Genomic DNA, 22,471 nt, shown 5'->3' on the forward strand with positions numbered 1-22,471 from the left:
AGGGTCCTGCCCCTGTACGCCAAGCTCTACGGACAGCCAGAGGTACAGGTGAGCCGCGGTTTTGGGGGCACTGTTTGGGTGTAATGGATGGTGTTGTAAGTACATATGTGTGCACCTCTGAGCCTGCATGGCCCATGGTTCATGCCATGCTGCATGCATATGTCCTGTAAGTCTGTCAGTACTGTCCATCCCATAGTGGACATGTAGCCAGCTGTACATATTTTCCATGTGCCTGACCTCTGTGTTACATTTCTGTGTCTCTCTTTTAGGTCAGTGCCCACTAGAAGAGAGCACTTTGGCATGCCATCGCCAAGGAGGTGCGGACCTTGGGGGTCTACAACCGACGGAGCACCCACTGAAGGAAGAGGTGGGAGGTCCTGCAGCGCTAGGCACAAAAAATCTGTGAGGAACAGCAGGGGAGGTCCTCCCAACGTGGAAGGGGTGCCTGTTGGGCACTGACCCCCCCTCATGCTACACATCCTGGCGGTGGTGTACCCAGACCTGGATGGGCACTTGAAAGCTGCACAGCAGTGACAACGGGTTGAGTACTCATGTCACGATCGTAACCCTTGATGGATGTCTGTGTATGCATTAGGGTTTATGCTGCTTAGTTGCAGGGACTCTCACTGAAGTCCATCTACATGATGGCCCCCGTAGGGTGTAGGGGTGTTTTGGCCAGGTCTCCTACACGTTGGGTCCTTAGGTAGTTCAGGGGATGGGTGTAGAGCAAGGTTCCGGTCACTAGTCAAGGGCATGGGCATAGTGGAAGGGGCTGCCTGTTGGGGGGGTCTTCTGGGTGGGTGTTTGTCTGGCCACTATGTTCACTCCTGTCAGATATTTACAAGTGTCTCTCCTGTTTTGTCTCACCATCCCTGTTCTCTTGTGTTGTCTGTGTACATCAGCATCCTCTGGCAAGGGAACCGAGGCACCGGCAAGTGGGGATGCAGCGGCCCACGGATCCTCGGAGGCAGAGTCATCCGACGCCAAGGGGACCAGTAGATTGGAGGGCAAGGGGAGTACCACGGGGGAGGCAACTACCACTGGAGGTAGTGACTCCGATACCTCCTCCGATGGGGGTTCCCTGGCGGTGGCGGACACTAGTGGGCACACCCCTACAGTAACATCTTCCGCCACCCCCATGCCATCACCGCCCTCCCTTTTGCTCCCCACCGAGTTGCCCGTGCCCGCTCACCCAGAAGGGTGGGCGTCTCCTTCGTCCCAGGCACCTCCTCCCCTGCCCCAGTCAGCCCTGCTGCCCTCACAGAGGAGGCTATTGACCTCCTGAGAAACATCTCTATAGGGCAGACAACCAACGTCAATGCGGTGCCGTGTCTGGCCTACAGAGATCTTTTCAGGCTCCGGCCACCTCTTTGACAGCAGCCAGTTTCCCTGGTCATTCCGTCCCCCCTCCCACCTCCTCTACCCCTTCCAGCACCCCACTCCCTTCACCCATCCAAAGCACACAATCTGACACCCAGTCAAGCACCTCAACACACAAAAAGCACACTTCTAAACACAAGCACCATACCTCCCACCACAAGCATTCACACAGCAAACATACATATGCACACACAGCAATATCCACTTCCCCTAGTGTGCCCACCTACTCTTCCTCCCTGTCTGTCCTCTGTGCACACCCACAAGCACTGCACCTTCAGTCACTGTTGCTGAGCTTATTCCTGCACTCACCATAATAGCAGACATCCAGACATGCACCCCAGACACCACACCTGCACTCACCACAACTACTGTAGTTGACACATGCAGCACACTCACCAGACTTGCAGACACCCACACTACATACATCCACTCTGGCAGCCTGTCGTCTCCCACTGTGTCCACCCCCTCCTCCAAAAACACACAAACGCATCAAGACATCCCACTCATCACACATCCACCACACTTCAGCATACTGTCCAGTCACCTGCACCCATGACACGCACACATACACCACTTACGACCACACCCTCTACCTCCAATCCCACGCCCTCCTCCAAGCCCAACCCAATTGCATCCAAGAAACTTTTCCTCTCTTGTGCTGACCTCTTCCAACCCACTGACCCACCCTGTCTTGTCCCTTAGCGTGCGCACCTCCTTGCCCTTTCCACTCCTTCCACTTCACAGCCCGCCACTGTCCGCCCTTCACATTCCCGTGCCCCTTCCCAATAGAGGAAGAAGCCCTGTGCTGAGCCAATTCCATCTGGCTCCACCCGGTCTATGCATCCCCCAGCTTCCAAAGCCAAACCCAAGCCCCCTCCACCTTCCGAGCGCAAGTCCAAGACCCACACCTGTCGCAAATCCCCACGCCAACCACCCCCTGCCCCTGTTCCCTGAGGTACCTGGATGACCCTTTTTTGTTGCCCGATTAGGTGGAGTACCGTGCACTTTTGGGAGTCAGGTTGGGGCCATTGTGGCCCATACACGTCTGGCACTATAGACTGGCCATTGGCCTTGTTGTGTATCGTTGGCTCTGTGAGCTTAAATAAATATTTATGTGTGCCCTGTGTTTTGGTGGCACATTCCTGTACCCTGGTCTCTCATTTCATTGTTTGTGGGTGTAGGGCATTTGTATGTACTATGGCCAGGTTGGATTTGCCTTGTGTCAGGTAAGTACCTCTTGCTGTGGGGTATATGGGTTGTGCTGCTGTGAAGGGCTGTGGGAGCGTTGCAGGGTGGGTGGAGTGGGTGGGTATATAACTGTGCCCTTTCCTCCCTTGTGTCGTAGGTTGCAATACTCACCATCATCGTCTTCGTCGGCGGTCTCGGTCGTGGAGGTATATGGCAAGGAGCAGGGCTGGCATGATCTGCAGCTCCCTATCCATATCTGCTTCGACGTGTTGTGCGGGCCTCCGGTGAGTGTCTCCTTATATTAGGTTTGTTTCCGCCTGGCTTTACGTGGCGGTGGTTCCCACCCCAGAACTGACGGCGATCTAGTGGTTCATTATTTGATGGGCGGGTTGGGCCTTTCCGTTGGCCTGTGGGCGGACTCTGCCATCGTCGTCTGCACTCCTCTACTGGCGGTGGGTGGTTTTCAGGATGCCTGTGTTTCAGTTGGTTCTTTATTTGGCGGTCCGGACTGCTCCTCTGTTGGCAGTTTTTACCGGCGAAGCAGTTTGGACCGCCGTGTTCATAATGAGGGCCTTTATCTCCAATGGCTAATTCTCTCAAAGTTTTACCTGTATCATAGTTTTTCTTTTGTTTTTCTTGAGCCTCCTATAAATGAGATCTGACATCTTCCCATATGGTTTGTATATGGTACTCCAACTGTTGAGTTTATTCAAGTATATCCCTGCATTTCTGTCTCTTTCTCTTCCCATTTTTCAGCAGCCATGTCTAAAAGAGTCCTCGGTTGTCTGCCAAAAACTATTTCAAACGGACTATGCCCAGTTTGAGCCTGAACATGAGTTCGGATGGCATATAAAAGAAATTGTAACTTCTTATCCCACTCCCTTCCCGAGTCCAATTTTGTTTTCTTTAGGAGTGTTTTGATTGTACGGTTATATCTTTCTACAATCCGTCTGTTTGAGGATGGTATACAGAGGTGCTGAGGTTCCCGCTGTTCCGGAATATGAGGGAAAAATAGAGAACAGGGCAACAGAAGGTAAGTGTTAATGTATGTTTATCTTTTAGAGCGTATAAGGGAGAAGGTAAGTGAGGAGTGGTGATGAAAAATGTGAACACTCTGTGATGTATTCACTATACTTTGTGCTCCTTTTTCATGCAATAGTGAAGAGTGCTTTTCTTTTTTTTTCTTTTTTTTTTTTTAGAGAAAGAACAAAAAAATAACTTAGCAATGATAATGATAGTACCCAACATATGTAGATTCTCACGAGAGTAGCTTGTTATAGAAGTATTCCTTACTTCACAGTTGGACTCATTTTAGGCCCCCCCCTTCTTTTATCACTGTCTAGTAATTGTATTTCTAATAAAGATGTGGCCCATCCCCATATACAGGCACGTACCTGCGCTAGCCACGTCCCTCCTGGAACATGGTGGGCTTTCGAGTCCCAAAACTGGGGCTTTCCATCTTCGTCGGCGTATGGTCTTCCCCGGACGCCTTTGTTCAAGTCCTGGGCTTCTCCTCTCTTCGGAGTTGGAAGCAGCATCTTCTCGTCCTCGGTGTTCGCGCTCCTGTTGTCGTCCAGCGGGGTCTTCCCGTCCTTGGCGTTTGTGCTCCTCCTATTGTCCCACGGCGTCTTCTGTCTCCGACTGGCTTCCCATGCGCGTTTCTTCCTCTTTCTCTTCACTGACATCCTTACGTAAGCACAAAATCCTGTATACAGTGCCCCCGGGGCAGCTTTCTATCGGCTCAGAATCCATGTGTGACCCTACTATGCCGGTAACTCTATCATAGGGGGACAGGAATCCAGTCTAGGAGTGTCTAACAACAGGCTTCTATTCTAGGGGTGTCTAGGAACAGGGCTCACGTCTAGGCTGTCTAGCAACAGGGCTCCTGAGTACAGGTGTTTAGGAACAGGGCTCTAGGCTAGGGGTGTCTAGCAACAGGACTCCAGTCTCGGGGTATCTAGGTACAGGGCTCCTGAGTAGGGGTGTCTAGGAACAGGGCTTTAGTCTAGGGGTATCTAGGAACAGGGCTCCAGTCTAGCGGTATCTAGGAACAGGACTCCAATCTAGGGGTATTAAGGAACAGGGCTCCAGGCTAGGGGTATCTAGGAACAGAGCTCCAGTTTCAGGGTGTCTAGGTACAGAGCTCCAGTCTCGGGGTGTCTAGGAATAGGCCTCAAGTCTAGAGCTGTCTATGGGCAGGACTCCAGTCTAGGGGCACAATGATATGGTCTATGGGTGTCTAGGAACAGGGCTCCTGTATAGGGGTGACAGGGAACAGGGCTCCAGCCTTGGGGTGTCTAGAAACAGGACTCCAGTCTAGGGGGGCAGGGCTCTGGTCTATGGGTGTCTAGAAACGGGGTTCCAGTCTAGGGGTGCCTAGGAACAGGGCTCCAATCTAGGGGTGTCAAGGGACAGGACTCCAGTCCACGAGGAGAGGGATCGGGTCTAGGGGTGTCTAGGAATAGGGCTCCATTCTAGGGGTATCTGGGAACAGGGCTCCAGTCTTGTGGTGTCTAGGGACAGGGCTTCATTCTAGGGGTTTCTAGGAGCAGAGCTCCAGTCTCGGGGAGTCTAGGTACAGAGCTCCATTCTAGAGGTGTCTAGAAACAGGACTCCAGTTTAGGGGCATTTAGGATCAGAGCTTCTGTCTTGGGGGTGTCTAGGAATAGAGCTCCAGTCTAGTGGTGTCTAGGAACAGGGCTCCAGTCTAGGGGTGACTAGGAACAGGTGTCCAGTCTTGGGGTGTGTAGGGGCTGGACTCCAGTCTAGGGGGGGACAGGGTTCCGGCCTGGGGTTGTCTGGGAACAGGGCTCTAGTCTAGGAACAGGGCTCCTTTCTTGGGGTGTCTATAGACAGGAGTCCAGTCTAAGGGGGACAGGGCTCCTGTCTAGGGGTGTCTCGGAACAGGGCTCCAGTCTTGTAAACTTTGCACTTGTATAGCGCACTACTCACCCGTTAGGGTCTCAAGGCGCTGTACTCATACCGCTATGGAACCCCTCCTGGCTTTTCCCTGTGAGGTGGCCACTCCTGGGCACCCCCAGGGTGAAGCCAGGCATCCAAGCGCTGTTGGGGCCGTTGTGGAGATTAAGCAAGCTATTGCCCAGAGTTGCAGAGTGGGACCCATTAATTAGATTAGGCACTGAGGTGAGAATTATCTGGTCCAAGGGAATTGAGCCCAAGACCTGCCGAGGCGGGACTTGAACCCTGGTCTTGAGCCAGATCTCTGCTTCAGGGTCTGCCGCTCTAACCATTGTGCCACACTTCTACAGTCTTGGGGTGTCCAGGAACAGGCTCCAGTCTTGTGGTGTCTAGGAACAGAGCTCCAGTCTATCTGAGACAGGGCGCCAGCCTAGGGGTGTCTAGGTACGGGGATCCTGGCTAGGGGTGTCTGGTAACAGGGCTCCAGTCTTGGGATGTCTAGTAACAGGGCTCCAGTCTAAGGATGTCTAGGAACAGGGCTCCAGTCTAGGGGTGGCTAGTAAAAGGGCTCCCGTCGAGGGGTGTCAAGGAGCAGGGCTCCCATCTAGGGGGGTATAGGAACAGGGCTGTAGTCTAGGAGAGACAGGGCATCAGTCTAGGAGAGTCTTGGAACAGGACTGCAGTCAAAGGGTGTCTAGGAACAAGGCTCCCAACTAGAGGTGTCTACGGACAGGACTCTAGTCTATGAACAGGACTCAGACTAGGGGTGTTTAGTAACAGGGCTCCTGTCTCAGGATGTCTAGTAAAAGGGCTCCAGTCTAGGGGTGTCTAGTAACAGGGCTCCTATCAAGGGGTGTCAAGGAGCAGGGCTCCCATCTATGGTGTATAGGCACAGGGCTGAAGTCTGGGAGAGACAGGGCTTCAGTTTAGGAGAGTCTAGGAACAGGACTGCAGTCTAGGGGTGTCTAGGAACAGGTCTTCAGTCTAGGGGTGTCTAAGAAGAAGACTCCAGTCTCGGGGTGTCTAGGATCAGGGCTCCAGTCTAGGGGTGTCTAGGAATTGGACAGCATTGTAGGGGGAGTGCGTAGGAACAGGTCTCCAGTCTAGGGGTATCTTGGAACAAGACTCCAGTCTCAGGGTGTCTAGGAACAGAACAGCATTCTAGGGGTGTCTAGGAAAAGGACTCCAGTCTAGGGGTGTCTAGGAACAGGCCTCTAATCTCGAAGTGTCTAGCTACAGGGCTCCAGTCTAGGGGTGTCTAGGAACAGGGCTCCAGTCTTGAGGTGTCTAGGAACACGGCTCCAGGAACAGAACAGCATTCTAGGGGTGTCTACGAAACTGTCTGCGGTCTAGGGGTGTCTAGGAACAGGCCTCCAATCTAGGGGTGTTTTGGAACAGGTTTCCAGTCCCAGGGTGTCTAGCAACAGAGCTCCAGGCTCGTGGTGTCTAGGAAGAGGGCTCCAGCAATCTAGGGGTGTCTTGGGACAGGGCTCTAGTATAGGAGTTTCTAGGAACAGGGCTCCAGTCTCGAGGTGTCTAGGAACAGAACATTCTGGGGGTGTCTAGGAACAGGGCTCCAGTCTCGGGGTGTCTAGGAACAGGCGCTGTGCATTATCGAAGGAAGTCACCCCAGGAGATGAGTGTGCGCACAGAGGCCGAGTCTGTGAGTGCGAGTCATTCACTCCCGAGAGTGTATTTGTGAAAAGTGCACTATGTACTCTCACCCCTCCCCCCACCTCCGTGGACCCCGCTCAAGCACCTAGCTACGAGTTAGTGAATGAATGAAGAACGAGTATGGACACAGCCGCGCTACACTGAAGATATTGGTGGTCATTACAACCCTGGCGGTCGGTGTTAAAGCAGCGGTAAAACCGCCAACAGGCCGGCGGTAAAAAAAATGGAATTACGACCGTAGCGGAAACCGCCAACATAGACAGCCACTTTAACACTCCGACCGCCAAGGCGGTACAAACAAACACCGTGGCGGTAACTGCCAACAGACAGGCGGATGACTATGTACCACCCACAGAATTACAACAGTCCAATCCGCCAACGTTTCCGGGGCCGATTCACCGCGAACAAAAACACGGAGGAAACAGGACTTGGACGAGAAAACGCTCACCTCTACACACCCCATGAGGAACCAGGACGCCATGGAACCGGAACTTCAGATACTCCCAGCCTTTATCTTCTTGCTCCTCTACCAGGAGCACGAATGCCGGCGGCGAAGACCACGGTGAGTACTGCACCTACGACACAGTGGAGGGGGGATGGAAAAAACAGTGACACACACACACACAATACGCAACACCCCCACTCCCACCCTCACCCACTACAACACACACACTAATACATCATGATACATTACAGTTACACCCCCCACCCCCTTGGAAGAATGCAAGGACAAAAGGAAATGAGTCGAATAATTGTAATATATTCAATTACATAAATCAAAGATTTTTACATATATATACATATACACTATAAACAATTATATACACCAAGAACACAAGTCCAAGGGATTCCACCATCATAGTCCGTGGACCACTGGGCCCAAAAGTCATGGGCGAGGCCCACACTCAATACCCGAACAAGACGGAGAGAACACTGCTGGGGCATCAGATAGAAATAAAACAGGCACCTCAGGGGGAAGGGAAGGGGTGCACCTCAGCCTAGTTAGTGAGTGCACAACGCCAGATCCACGAGGGGGCCCCATGCCCACTGTTCAATCCTGGGGAGTGCAAAGCCACAGTCTCTCAAGTCTCTACAGTGGGTGGTTTGCCCACTGTTCAATCCTGGAGAGTGCAAAGCCACAGTCTCTTAAGTCTCTACAGTGGGTGGGTTGCCCACTGTTCAATCCTGGGGAGTGCAAATCCACAGTCTCTCAAGTGGATAACAGTCTCCACTGGTTCTGGAGGGGGCTTGGTGCCCAGAGTTCTTCATCCTGCCCGTGGCAGCCTCAGTAGCGTTGTAATCATTGGTGCTCACTATCCTGCGGTGCAGCTGGCGGTCTTGTCCTGAGCAGTGGTGCTGCTGGTAGCGGGGTCCTGGGCAGCGGGGTTGCTGGCGGTCTTGTCCTGGGCAGTGGTGCTGCTCGCGGTGGGAAAAAAGGAATGTCACAACAGAGGGATGTCACCCAAGGATCGAAGGAATGTCACTAGAGAGAGAGACGTCACCCAAGGAGGGAAGGAATGTCTCTCTCTCGAGAGAGGGACATCACCCAAGGATCGAAGGAATGTCACTAGAGAGGGACGTCACCCAGGGAGGGAAGGAATGTAACTAGAGAGAGGGACGTCACCCAAGGAGGGAAGGAATGTCACTAGAGAGAGACTTCACCTAAGAGGGAAGGAATGTCACTAGGGAGGGATGTCACCCAAGGAGGGAAGGAATGTCACTCGAGAGGGAGACGTCACTCAAGAGGGGAAGGAATGTCATTAGAGAGAGGGAGACGTCACTCAAGGGGGGAAAGAGTGCCATTATAGAGGGGCGTGACCGAAGGAGGAAAGGAATGTCACAGCGGAGGGAGATGTCACCCAAGGAGGGAAGGAATGTCTCTCTCGAGAGAGAGGGATGCCACCCAAGGATCGAAGGAATGTCACTAGAGAGGGACGTCACCCAGGGAGGGAAGGAATGTAACTAGAGAGAGGGACGTCACCCAAGGATCGAAGGAATGTCACAAGAGAGGGACTTCATCCAAGGAGGGAAGGAATGTCACTAGAGAGGGATGTCACCCAAGGGGGGAAGGAATGTCCCTAGAGTGGGACGTCACCCAAGAAGGAAGGAATGTCACTAGAAAGAGGGACGTCACCCAAGGAGGGAAGGAATGTCACTAGAGAGAGGGAGGTCACTCAAGCGGGAAAGGAATGTCACTAGGGAGGGATGTCACCCAAGGAGGGAAGGAATGTAACTAGAGAGAGGGATGTCACCCAAGAGGGAAGGAATGTCACGAGAGAGGGATGTCACCCAAGGAGGGAAGGAATGTAACTAGAGAGCGGGACGTCACCCAAGAGGGAAGGAATGTCACTAGAGAGGGATGTCATCCAAGGAGGGAAGGAATGTCACTAGAGAGAGAGACGTCAGCCAAAGAGGCGAAGGAATGTCACTAGAGTGGGACGTCACCCAAGGAGGGAAGGAATGTCACTACAGAGGGATGTCACCCAAGGAGGGAAGGAATGTCACGGACGTTACCCACGGAGGGAAGGAATGTCACTAGAGGAATGTCACTCAAGGAGGGAAGGAATGTCACTAGAATGGGACATCACCCAAGGAGGGAAGGGATGTAACTAGAGAGAGGGACGTCACCCAAGAGGGAAGGAATGTCACTCGAGAGGGCCTTCACCCAAGGAGGTAAGGAATGTCTCTAGAAAAGGGATGTCACCCGAGGAGGGAAGGAATGTCAGTAGAGTGACGTCACTAAAGGAAGGAGGGAATGTCACTAGAGAGAGACGTCATGCAAGGAGGGAAGGAATGTCACTAGAGAGAGGGACGTCACCCAAGAGGGAAGGAATGTCACTAGAGAGGGATATCATCCAAGGAGGGAAGGAATGTCACTAGAGAGAGAGATGTCACCGAAGGAGGGAAGGAATGTCACTAGAGAGGGACGTCACCCAAGGAGGGAAGGAATGTCACTAGAGAGAGAGACGTCACCCACGGAGGGAAGGAATGTCACTAGAGACGGATGTCACCCATGGAGGGAAGGAATGTCACTAGAATAGAACGTCACCCAAGGAGGGAAGGGATGTAACTAGAGAGAGGGACGTCACCCAAGGGGGAAGGAATGTCACTCAAGAGGGCCTTCACCCAAGGAGGGAAGGAATGTCACTCAAGAGGGCCTTCACTAGAGAGTGACATTACTGAAGGAAGGAGGGAATGTCACTAGAGAGAGACGTCATGCAAGGAGGGAAGGAATGTCACTAGAGAGGGATGTCACCCGAGGAGGGAAGGAGTGTCACTAGAGAGAGACGTCAGTGAAGGAGGGAGGGAATGCTACTAGAGAGGGATGTCACTCAAGGATGGGGGCTCTCCCTCGGCTTGAGAAGGAAGGAGTGATAGAATGTTACTGGTGAGAGAAGGGTCTAACTTAAGAAGAGGAGCTGTCACTCGGCAGGGTTGTGACACGGGGAGGAATGTTACTGAGAGAGGGTGTTCCTTCGGGGGGGTGTCTCTCGGCTTCTGGCAAGAGGGAGGGATGTCACCAGTGGTGCAACAAAACTTGAGAAGGTCCCTCTGCAAAGTACATTGAGGCCCCCCCCCCTCCGGACTTCCTCAGGAGCTCTCAGGCCTGGGTACTGTGCTGAGGGGTTCCCCTGGAGTTCAGGTGGCCCCCCCACCCGCACCGTGTGGGCTGCGGGGGCCTTTGTTACGCCACTAGACGCCACTCAATGAAGGAGGGGGTGCTAGGATGCGACAGAAGGAGTGTGAGCATAAACCTGGGATGAAAGGAGTTGAGCACAGGGTGCGTGGTAGTTGTGTGTACGATGGGCAGAGCACCAAAATAGATGTGCCCCCTACTAGCGAATCAGAGAGCGAAAGAAGTGGTCCACATTCGCAGATTGGGGACATTTTGAAGTGGTAAAGATACGCCCCATACATGTTTTGCACTGCACGGAGGATTGCATGCGTTTGTATTTGCTGCAGGCAATGTTTGTGTGAAAACAACAGTAAAAACCGGCCTATCATACCATAAAAAAACACCCACAAACAGCCAAAAACAAGCACTGACAAAGTCAATCGGTTTCACTTATGTGAGAGCTATTGGCTTTGACAATGAGTTTTAGCCATGCTGTACAGCAGCGTGGAGTAGAGTCAAGTAGAGTGCAGTGGCACAGAGTGGAGTGGTGTAGAGTCAAGTAGATTGGCTTGGAGTGGCTTAGAGTGGCTTGGAGTGACGTAGAGTGGGGTGGCATAGAGTGGAGTGTCATAGAGTAGAGTGGTGTAGAGTGGAGTAACATAGAGTAGAATCAAGTAGAGTGGAGTGGCACAGAGTGGAGTAGCGAAAGTGAAGTAGAGTGGCTTGGAGTGATGTAGAGTGGCGTAGGGTAGAGTGGAGTGGCATAGAGTAGAGTGGCGTCAAGTGCATTGGTCTAGTGTAGAGTAGAATGGAGTGGTTTAGAGTAAAATAGATTAGAATGGTGTAGAATGCAATGGCGTAGAGTTGGTTAGCATAGAGTAGATTTGAGTAAAATAGAGTGGCGTAGAGAAGAGTGGACTGGCATTTAGTGACGTAGAGTGAAGTGGAGTGGCATGGCATAGAGTGGTGTGGAGTGGCAGAGAGTACAGTACAGTTGAGTAGAGTGCAGTAGAGTGGAGTGGAGTTGAGTGGCTTTGAGTGGGGTAGAGTGGCTTGGAGTGGCATAGAGTAGAGTGAAGTGGCTTAGACTGGAATGGCCTAGAGTAGGGTGGGGTCAAATCAAATCAAATCATTAGCATTTATAAAGCGCGCTACTCACCCGTGCGGGTCTCAAGGCGCTAGGGACAAAGGGGGGTGGTTATCGCTGCTCGAACAGCCAGGTCTTTAGGAGTCTCCGGAAAGCGGAGTGGTCCTGGGTGGTCCTGAGGCTGGTGGGGAGGGAGTTCCAGGTCTTGGCCGCCAGGAAGGAGAAAGATCTCCCACCCGCCGTGGAGCGTCGGATGCGAGGGACGGCGGCGAGTGCGAGGCCAGAGGAGCGGAGGGGGCGGTGGGGACGTAGAAGTTGGGGCGTCCGTTGAGGTATTCTGGTCCCTTGTCGTGGAGGGCTTTGTGTGCGTGGGTGAGAAGTCGGAAGGTGATCCTTTTGCTGACTGGGAGCCAATGCAGGTGTCTCAGGTGTGCGGAGATGTGGCTGCTGCGGGGTACGTCGAGGATGAGGCGGGCCGAGGCGTTTTGAATGCGTTGTAGGCGATTTTGGAGTTTGGCTGTGGTCCCAGCGTAGAGGGTGTTGCCGTAGTCCAGGCGGCTCGTGACGAGGGCGTGGGTCACGGTTTTTCTGGTGTCGGCGGGGATCTAGCTGAAGATCTTGCGGAGCATGCGGAGGGTGAGGAAGCAGGCGGAGGACACGGCGTTGACTTGCTTGGTCATGGTGAGAAGAGGGTCCAAGATGAAGCCGAGGTTGCGGGCGTGGTCTGCGGGGGTCGGTGCGGTGCCGAGGGCCGTGGGCCACCAGGAGTCGTCCCAGGCGGACGGGGTGTTGCCGAGGATGAGGACTTCCGTTTTTTCAGAGTTCAGCTTTAGGCGGCTGAGCCTCATCCAATCTGCGACGTCCTTCATACCCTCTTGTAGGTTGGTCTTGGCGCTGGCGGGGTCCTTGGTGAGGGAGAGTATAAGTTGGGTGTCGTCGGCGTAGGAGGTGATGATGATGTCGTGCTTGCGTACGATGTTGGCGAGGGGGCTCATGTAGACATTGAAGAGTGTCGGGCTGAGTGATGAGCCTTGAGGTACGCCGCAGATGATCTCAGTGGGTTCTGAGCGAAACGGAGGGAGGTAGACTCTTTGGGAGCGGTTTGCGAGGAAGGAGGCGATCCAGTCCAGGGCCTGGTCTTGGATCCCGGTGGAGCAGAGGCGGGTGATTAGGGTGCGGTGACAGACGGTGTCAAAGGCAGCCGAGAGGTCGAGAAGAATGAGGGCGACTGTTTCACCGTTGTCCATCAGGGTTCTGATGTCGTCCGTGACTGAGATGAGGGCGGTTTCAGTGCTGTGGTTGGTTCGGAATCCGGTCTGTGAGGGGTCGAGCAGGTTGTTGTCTTCCAGGAAGGTGGTCAGCTGTTTGTTGACGGTCTTCTCTATTACTTTGGCTGGGAAAGGCAGAAGGGAGATGGGGCGGAAGTTTTTCAGGTTGCTCGGGTCAGCCGTAGGTTTCTTTAGTAGGGCGTTGACTTCGGCGTGTTTCCAGCATTCGGGGAAGGTAGCAGAGGAAAAAGAAGAGTTGATGACGGTCTGGAGGGTCGGGGCGATGATGTCGTCGGCTTTGTTAAAGATGAAGTGCGGGCAGGGGTCCGAAGGGGCGCCGGAGTGGATAGAGTTCATGATGGATTTGGTTTCTTCCGTGCTGATGTGGGTCCAGTTGTTGAGGGTGATGGTCGGGGATGTGGGTTCTGTGGTGTTTGGTTGGGTCTGGTGTCCGAAGCTGTCGTGGAGGTCGCTGATCTTGCGATGGAAGAAAGTGGCGAGGGATTCGCACAGATCCTGTGAGGGCGTGACGGCGTTGGCGCTGGGGTTGGAGAACTCCTTGACGATGCTGAAGAGTTCTCTGCTGTTGTGGCTGTTTTTGTCCAGTCTGTCGGTGCAAAAATTCCTTTTGGCAGCGCGGATCAGGTGGTGGTGTTCGCGGGTAGCGTTCTTGAGGGCGGTCATGTTGTCAGCGGTGCAGTCCTTGCGCCAGGCTTTCTCAAGTGCGTGACAAGTTTTCTTTGATTCTTTGAGGGTGTCAGAGAACCAGAGGGGTTTCTTGGTGTTGTTCTGTCGCTGCGAGCGTTTGAGGGGAGCAAGGTTGTCTGCGCAGTTGGAGATCCAGTTTGTGAGGTTGAGGGCTGCGTCGTTGGGGTCGGTGGTGAGGGTGGGTTGGTTGGCGGCGAGTGCGGAGAAGAGTTGCTCTTCAGGGATCTTGTTCCACTGTCGGCGAGGGATGGGTTGAGTGCGGAGGTGGCGGGTCTCGCGTTGGAATGTGAAGTGGACGCAGCTGTGGTCGGTCCAATGAAGGGCGGAGGTGTGGCTGAAGAAGACGTGTTTGCTGGCGGAGAAGATAGGGTCGAGTGTGTGTCCGGCGATGTGTGTGGCAGTGGGTGGGGTGGAGTAGCATGGAGTGCTGTAGAGTAGGGTGGAGTGGCAGAGAGTAGAATAGAGTAGAGTGGTGTAGAATGCAGTGGGGCAGAGTGGATTGGCATAGAGTGGAACTGAGTAGAATAGAATGGCATAGAGAAGGGTGGGGTAGACTACAGTGATGTAGAGTGGAGTGGCATGGAGTGGCGTAGAGTGGAGTGGGATGGCATAGAGTGGTGTGGGATGGTGTAAAGAAGAGTGTAGTAGAGTGGTGTAGAGTTAAGTAGAGTAGTATGGCTTGGAGTGGAGTAGAGTGGCATAGAGTCAAGTAGGGTAGAGTGAAGTGGGGTAGAGAGGCATAGAGTAGAGTGACAATGTGTGGAGTGGGGTAGAGTGGCATAGAGTGACATGGAGTGGTATAGAGTAGAGTCAGTGGCATAGAACAGAGTAGAGTGGACTGATGTAGAGTGCAGTGGTGTAAACTACAGTGGTGTAGAGCGCAGTGGTGTAGAGCGCAGTGGCATAGAGTGGTACAGAGCAACTCAGAGTGGTATATATTGCACTGGAGTAGAGAACAGTGAAGTATAGTGCTGCAGAGTAGAGTACAGTGGCGTAGACTGCAGTGGCGTCAAACAGTGTGGTGTACAGTGCAGTGACATAGAGCAGAGTGGTATACAGTGCAGTGACAGAGCAGAGTAGTGTATAGTGGAGGAGAGTGCCGTGGCATAGAGTGCACAGCTGAGAATAGAGTGGGATAGACTAAGTAGCGTGGTTCAGAGTAGCGTAGGGTGGTGTGGAGTGCAGTGGCATGGAGTACAGTGGTGTAGAGAAGAGTGGCATAGAATGCAGCAGTGTAGAATGCAGTGGCACAGAATGCAGTGGTGCAGAGTAGAGTAGACTGGCATAGAGTGCAGTGGTGGAGAGTAGAGTGCAGTGGCATAGACCAGAGTCGTGCACAGTAGAATACAGTGGCGTAAAGTGCTGCAGAGTAGAGTGCAGGGGTGTAAAGTGTAGTGGCATAGAGTAGAGCAGTACAGAGTAGAGTGGTGTGGAGTACAGTGCAGTGGCATAGAGTGCAGTGAAGTAGAGCGCAGTGACAGAGTAGAGTGGTGTAGAGCAGAGCAGCTCAGAGTAGATTAGATGGCTTGAAGTGCAGTGGTGCAGTAATAGAGTGGTGCAGAGTAAAGTGGAAGAGAGTGCAGTGGCATAGAGTGCAGTGACACAGAGTAGAATAGTGCAGAGTATAGTAGAGCGGCTTAGAGTGCAGTAGCATAGAGTAGATTAGATGGCTTAAAGTGCAGTGGTGCCGATTAGAGTGGTGCAGAGTAAAGTGGAAGAGAGTGCAGTGGCATAGAGTAGAGTGAAGCACAGAAGAGTGGTGCAGAGTAGAGTGCCATCCACGCACCTCACACATCTGTGATGAAAATGATGATCTGGGTATTGTCTCGTTAGGAAGACACCTGGAAGCCAAAAGCTCGTACCAGATTGGCCAGGGATGCAACATACAAGTTAAATAAAGTTGAGATAACTGATGACCCTTAAGGGACGTCGGAGGGAAGCTGAAAACGGGCTGAAAACGGGATGTAGAATGCAGTGGCATAGCCTAGATTAGATGGCATAGAGTGCAGTGGGATAGAGCGCAGTAGTGTGGAGTACAGTGGTGCAGAGCAAAGTGGCATAAAGTGCAGTGGCATAAAGTGGCACAGAGTGCAGCGGCATAGAGTATAGTGGCGTAGAGTATAGTGTGTAGAGTAGAGTGGCATAGAGTGCAGTGGCATAGTGAGTAGAGCCACAGAGAAGAGTGGTATAGAGGCGTAAAGTGGAGTGGTGTAGAGCAGTGGCTCACAACTTTTTGACTTCTGTGGACCCCCACTGACTCATTACTGAACTGAAATCAACGCTTACTGGAGGCACGGTGGGAAGGCCCAGGTTCCCCAGCCCAGATAAACAAGAGTAAAGTCTCTGCAGGGATGTCCTACACCTGGAAGGAGGATGGAGTAAAGATAATGGTAACTGGGATATGTATTGGGGAGCCACAGGCCAGGCACCCCAAGTGGGTTCAAATCGTGCCTCAGAGACCCAAGCACCTGTACAGTATAATCCTGGTGGTGTCATTGGGCAGGTCTCTGGGCTCGATGTTTACCAAAGACTGAAACCACACACTGTGAGGACCATTAATGGGGACCCTGAGCAGGCATGAGCTATTTGGCACCACTTGTGACAATGAGTGTTCACCACTGGGGTCCTCTGGTCATATTACTGGAGAATCCAAAACTGAATGACCAAGTACTCCTTTTCAAAAACAACAGATGATGGACGGAATGCAGAACAAATCAAACTTTCACCCCCAGTCACAGATCTGGGTTTAATCCATCAGTTTTTTGCTTGCCACGCCATTCCAGTTTGGACCAAGCCATATGCAAATCAGTCTTGACCATGTTCCCCGTGGGAACAGTGCAGCCTGAACTATCTGGCCAGGTCCTCCATGAACCAGAAACAAGCATCCTGGGACCGGGTCAGGGTATCACCCTTCATCAGCCAGGCTAGCTTGAATCATACCCTTCCCACTTGGGACGACAAATGCAAAATCAACAGATGATGGATGGAATGCAGCATGAATCAAACATTCACCCCAATCACAGATCTGGGTTTAATCCATCAGTTTTTTTGATTGCCATGCAATTCCAGTTTGGACCCAGCCATATGCAAATCAGTCTTGACCCTGATCTCCATGGGAACAGTCCAGCCCAAACTGCCAGGTCCTCCCTGAACCAGAAACAAGCATCCTGGGACCGGTTTCAGGGTATCAACCTTCATCAGCCAGGCTAGCTTGAATCTGGTGGCACAGCAAGCACGGGACCCACATCTGGGCATACCCTTCCCACTTGGGGCAACAAATGCAAAAACAACAGATGATGGAAGAAATGCAGAACAAATCAAACATTCACCCCCAGTCACAGATCTTTTCAGCACTTGACTTACTCCAGGTATCAGGGGATGAGCGGTCCATGGCTTACTGCAGGAGGTGATGTGTGAACGTAGTCAACACTTAGGGCCAAATTTATGAACTTTTGTCACAGGGCAGCGCATGAAGTCGCCTTGCTGCGGTGCCCTGCTTCAAGGGGAAAGGGCAGGAATGTGCCGCCTCTGTGGCATATGGTGCATTCCAGTCCTTTCCCGTTGTGCTGGCATCATTTTGGCTGCCTAGCACCAACGCAGGAACCCTCCAGGGTGCAAGAGTGTATGTGTTGTCTACAGGATTATTTTTGTGAAGAATTCAGCACACATAGAAAGAGTAAAAAATGAGGAGAAATATCTTTATTGTGCCTCACCGGGGGAGGCGTAGGATTTTGGCAGATCCTCAGGTTCACCAGGGTTGGTAAATCTGGGGATGCTTCTAAATCCGTGGGCGTTGCGTGGGAACAACCACTGCAACACCCATGGAACATCTCCCTAGCACAGGGTAAGGCGGTTTGGGCTGCCGTACCCCATATTTATGAGGCCACTCAAAAACATGCAAAGTAGCTTTGCATGGCCTCATTAATATGGTTGCAAAGACTGCGCCGCCTTTTTGTCACAAAAAGTGATCTAGTGGCAGTGCAAGGGGCTCAATAACATACCCCTTAGATAACAGCCCATAAAGGATTGTCCCGACAGGGCTTTACCTTAGAAGAGAACTTTAATACACATACCATAAATAATCTACACAGAACAAGATGACAGGCAAAGTAAACTAGAAGCCTTTAACAGCTTCCTACCAGAGAAGCAGCTGCAAACATGAATATGGCGTTAACGCACTAAGCGCTATAAAAACAGTTAACATGGGGTCCTATTGTATTGTACTGTCATTTATGGCTACCCAACCAGGGTTTCCTAGCTACCCGACAGCAACCGAGGCCAAGTTGAAATCAAGTTATTCAAGGGGATCTTAACAACCAAGTTTTTAACCTTTTCCAAAACTTCAAGAGGGAATCACATGCCCTCAAATCAGGGGGGAGGAATTACAAAGTTGTGGGCCTAGGAAGGAAAGGGATCTCCCTGCCGGCTAGGCCTTCTTGATTCTAGGGACTAACGCAAGGTCCTGATTGGTTGAACTCATAGGACGATTAGGGATATAGGGTAATACTAATGGCCTAAGTTAGTTTGGACTGAAGTTAAGTAGGCATTTATAAACAAAGTGTTTTGAACTGGATTTGGTGCTCGATTGGGAGCCAATGGAGTTCGCGAAGCATATAACCCATATGGTAAAACTTTGGAGGATGAAGACGCAATCTAGCTGCCGCATTTTGCACCACCTGCAGATACCCAGTAAAGCATTTTGCTGCACCTAGATATAGGATGTTTCCATAGTCTAGACTTGAGGTAACTAAAGATTGGATGACAGTTCTTTGGGGAGATAGGTAGACAGCACAGCATTTTGTTAGCCATCTTTGGATGCGAAAGCAAGTCGCAGAGATCTTTGTAATTTGGTGGCCCATGGAAAGTTCATTGTCTAACCAAACTCCTAGGTTCTGGACCACTGAAACTGGGAGCGGAATAGTGCCCATAAACTCTGGCCAAAGCTGAGGACCCCAAGGATGGGGATTGTTGCTTACCAACAACACCTCAGTCTTATCCCAATTTAATTTAAGAGAGTTGGTGTTCATCCACCAGGAACTTGTGTGAGACACATATTCAAGGCCGCAGTATTGTTAGCTTCCTGGGGTGACGGAGAGACCACAATCTGGGTGTCATCCAGATATGAAAACAAAGTAAGACCAACATTTTCAACTACTTCTGCAAGTGGTCTTCCATAAAGATGGAACAGGGTTGGACTTAATGTGGAGCCTTGAAGAACCCCAGAAGGAAGGGCGTGAGGCTTAGAGCAGTACTGACGAGAGTGAACCTGAAAGACCTGATCTTGCAAAAAAGAACTTAGCCAAGATAATGCTCATGTACACCCATATGTTCCAGTCTTTCCAAAAGTGGGTTGTGGTTCACTGTATCAAAAGCAGCCGTGAGGTCAAGGAGAATTAACGCTGCCATGCCACCCATATCCAGCTGTTGCTTCAGATACTCTGTGACTGCTTGTAGAGGTGACCCCATGCTGTGTTCTGCTCTAAAAACCTGACTGAGAATGAGGAGACAGGCCATTAGTTTCTGCAAATGACATGACCTATCTAGTCACATGTGTTTCAAGCACTTTACATAATGTGGGCCGAAGGGAGATTGGTCTATAATTTGACCAGATGTGAGGACCAGCATATACCCATCCCATTATCCCAAAAAAGTTTGTTTGTAACTCAAGTGAATCCCTTGATACATAGGGTACCACACCACGTCTGACACTAAAAACATTAGCTGTCCCCTTTTCCACTGTAAATAGTTGTATAAGGCATTTAAAGAGGAGATAGTTGTGTCTGGATAGTATATACATCCCCAGTTTGTAGCTGGAGTAACGTTGTTTTGTTTCCATCGAAAAAATAATTGTGTATAATTGAATATAGTGAAATGTAAATCAAACAGTGACAAGATCTATTTCTGCTTTGTCATGAGAATGTTTAGTTTCACTCTTCACAAAAATGAATGTTTACATCATAGACAGGGTTCTCAAAGCAGCATTTATTTCAAATGGATACTCATACTTTAGAAGATTTATAAACATGCTGCATCCCCTTTCGACGTCCAATATTTTCTGTCCTAAATTGGCTCCTAGTCAGACAGGTGTGAACCAAACATGAATGTACATTACTCATCTGCCTGGCTTTTTCTTCATGGAAGGTGGCACATCTAGGGGGCCTTTCTTGCGAATGCAGGGCAAACCTGAAACTAAAAACTAATTTACAAAACAACAGTTATATCCTCAAGAAATAATGCACACAAGAAGGGGCTATATAGGTTTGTTGTCTACACAGTACAGAACAGTATAGGCCTGATAATGAGCTACTCGTTATATTCCAACCTTTGTGTAAACCTCTGTTTATGCATGCGTCGGAATTACGATTTATAAGGTATTTAACACATCCAGAAGAACCTTCGTTCCATTTCAACAGGTCAAACCTGTCCAAATTTATCAGGGGAAATGTGTGTTGTTTTTACCATATCATGCGAACAACAAAATCTGCATGTAAATCCCCCTTATACTCATAATAGGTGATATTTATTGCATCGAAAAATAAAACCCATGGTATCATTATTTATCAGGGCGATATATAACACCTCAACTCGTAATCAGGCCCTATATGTTTGACACTATGTACTTTTCTCTCGGAGATGGAAAGGGCAATGCTAGTAAAACTGCAGTCATGAGCCTCCAGCATCCACACATGACACAACTATTTATGATCTGGCAATCAATCTTCTTCAGACCTTTGCAATTTGTAGTGCTTCAAGAGACCATTTGTATAATGTGTGTCAAAATGTCAAAATAGGTAGATAATAGGGCAGAATTTGTTGCATAATTTACATTTCATTGCATAATATGTGGCATGGTTTGCCTTTCCATGTAGCATCATTTAGTTAACGCTGCTGCATAATCTGGTCCTCCTTCCCTGCATAATCCCAGTATCCTAATTTTGACTCTTCCTTGTCATTCCACACATCCCCACGTGACATTGTAACATTCCAGCCTCTCACAATACCACAGCATGTCATAAGTGGGGCTGATCAGCCAGGCAGGTTACCTAGGAAGGGTTAGTTTTAGGAATTTAGTTTTAAGTTTAGACAGGGAGGTTCTTGAGACTTTTCAAATCTAGTGAAAGAAGGACCAGTAGGCTCATGATGGTAAAGTCCTGTTTTCAGTGTGGGCAGGTTAGCAGGGAGCCCTCAAAGCTGTTAAGATACTAGGCTGAGAAATACCATTAGATCTGAAAAAAGGACTGTCAGGTCCTAGATACTGAAGCCATGTTTCCTTGTGAATTGGCAAGCCGGGTGGACGTCAAGGCTAGTGAGACAGTAGGCTCGGAAGTACTGATTGATGTGAAAAGAGGGACAGAGTGGCCTTGGATGCCAAAGTCTTGGTTACTTTATGAACAAGCTAGCCAGGTGGATGTCAAGGTCATTGAATTGATAGGCTCGGAAGCACCAGGAGATCCGAGATAAACACCAGGAGATCCGAGATAAAGGTGGCCATGGATGCTCAAACGTTATTTATTTTGTGATCACGCTAGCCAGGCGGACATCAAGGCCATTGAGATGGAAGGCTCAGACATGCCAGTAAATCCAAAAAGAAGGAACGGTAGGTCCTGGATGTCAAAGCTTTATTTCTTGTAAGAAAAGGCTAACCAGGTGGACATCAAGGCCAATGATTCCTTAGGCTCAGAAATATCACTAGATCCGAAAAGAGGACCTGCAGGCCATGGATGTTGAAGCCTTGTTTCCAGTTTGGGCAGGATCACCGGTAGGGTCTGAAGGCTATTAGAATGGTGTTCTCTAAATTACTGGTAGATCAAAAAAAGGACCAGTAGACCCCGGATAGCCTTGCTTCGTTTCTTGTCCAGATAGTTTGATCTTAAGGCCACTGACATGTTGGGCTCTGAAGAACTGATAGGTCACAATGACAGATAGTAAAGAAGGACAGGACAGTTTTGGAAAGAAAGATTTGTGGGGAGATAGGAAGGCAGGGAGGTTACCCTTAGGAGGACTGTTCTGCAAGAATGAGGCTGGGGAACTCTTGGGCCCAAGAGGGTTTTAATTAGGAAGGGTGGGGCTTGGAACTTGAATACATAATTTTGCCATTTAGGAAGGTTTGGAAGAGTGACCAAGCAAAGTGGAACAATGTTTGTTCATGTAAAACTCACTTTGAAGGTCTTTTTTAAGCCCATTTTAGGTGCCAGTGCTCGATTGCATCGCTTTAACCAAAGGTTACCTTTGTAGAAAAGATGCTTCTGGCCACACCTATCAATACCTTACTACGTATATGAGTCAATTCTTTCATTCACAACCATTCCCCAAGCTCTAGTGTAAAAGATCCATCAAACTGTATGACCTACCTCAACCTTTAACTTCTTTCACCTGTATTGAACTACATTATTTGCAAAGCCAATTGTGTCTTATTTTCTATTGTTCATTATTCGACAACACCCTAATGCCCAACCACCTTTCACAACACATTTAAATATTATATTATATGTTATCCAAATGTATATTATTAAGCTTCTCAGATTTCGGTGGTCAGCGACTGGCCAGGTGAGGGAGGCTCGGATTTGGCCTTTCTCTTAGAAGTGGACCTTGTGGGCTATGAAGCAATCATAGGCATGTTGTACGGTGCTC

Source organism: Pleurodeles waltl, chromosome 8, assembly GCF_031143425.1.
Source record: "Pleurodeles waltl isolate 20211129_DDA chromosome 8, aPleWal1.hap1.20221129, whole genome shotgun sequence".
Classification (NCBI taxonomy): Eukaryota; Metazoa; Chordata; class Amphibia; order Caudata; family Salamandridae; genus Pleurodeles; species Pleurodeles waltl.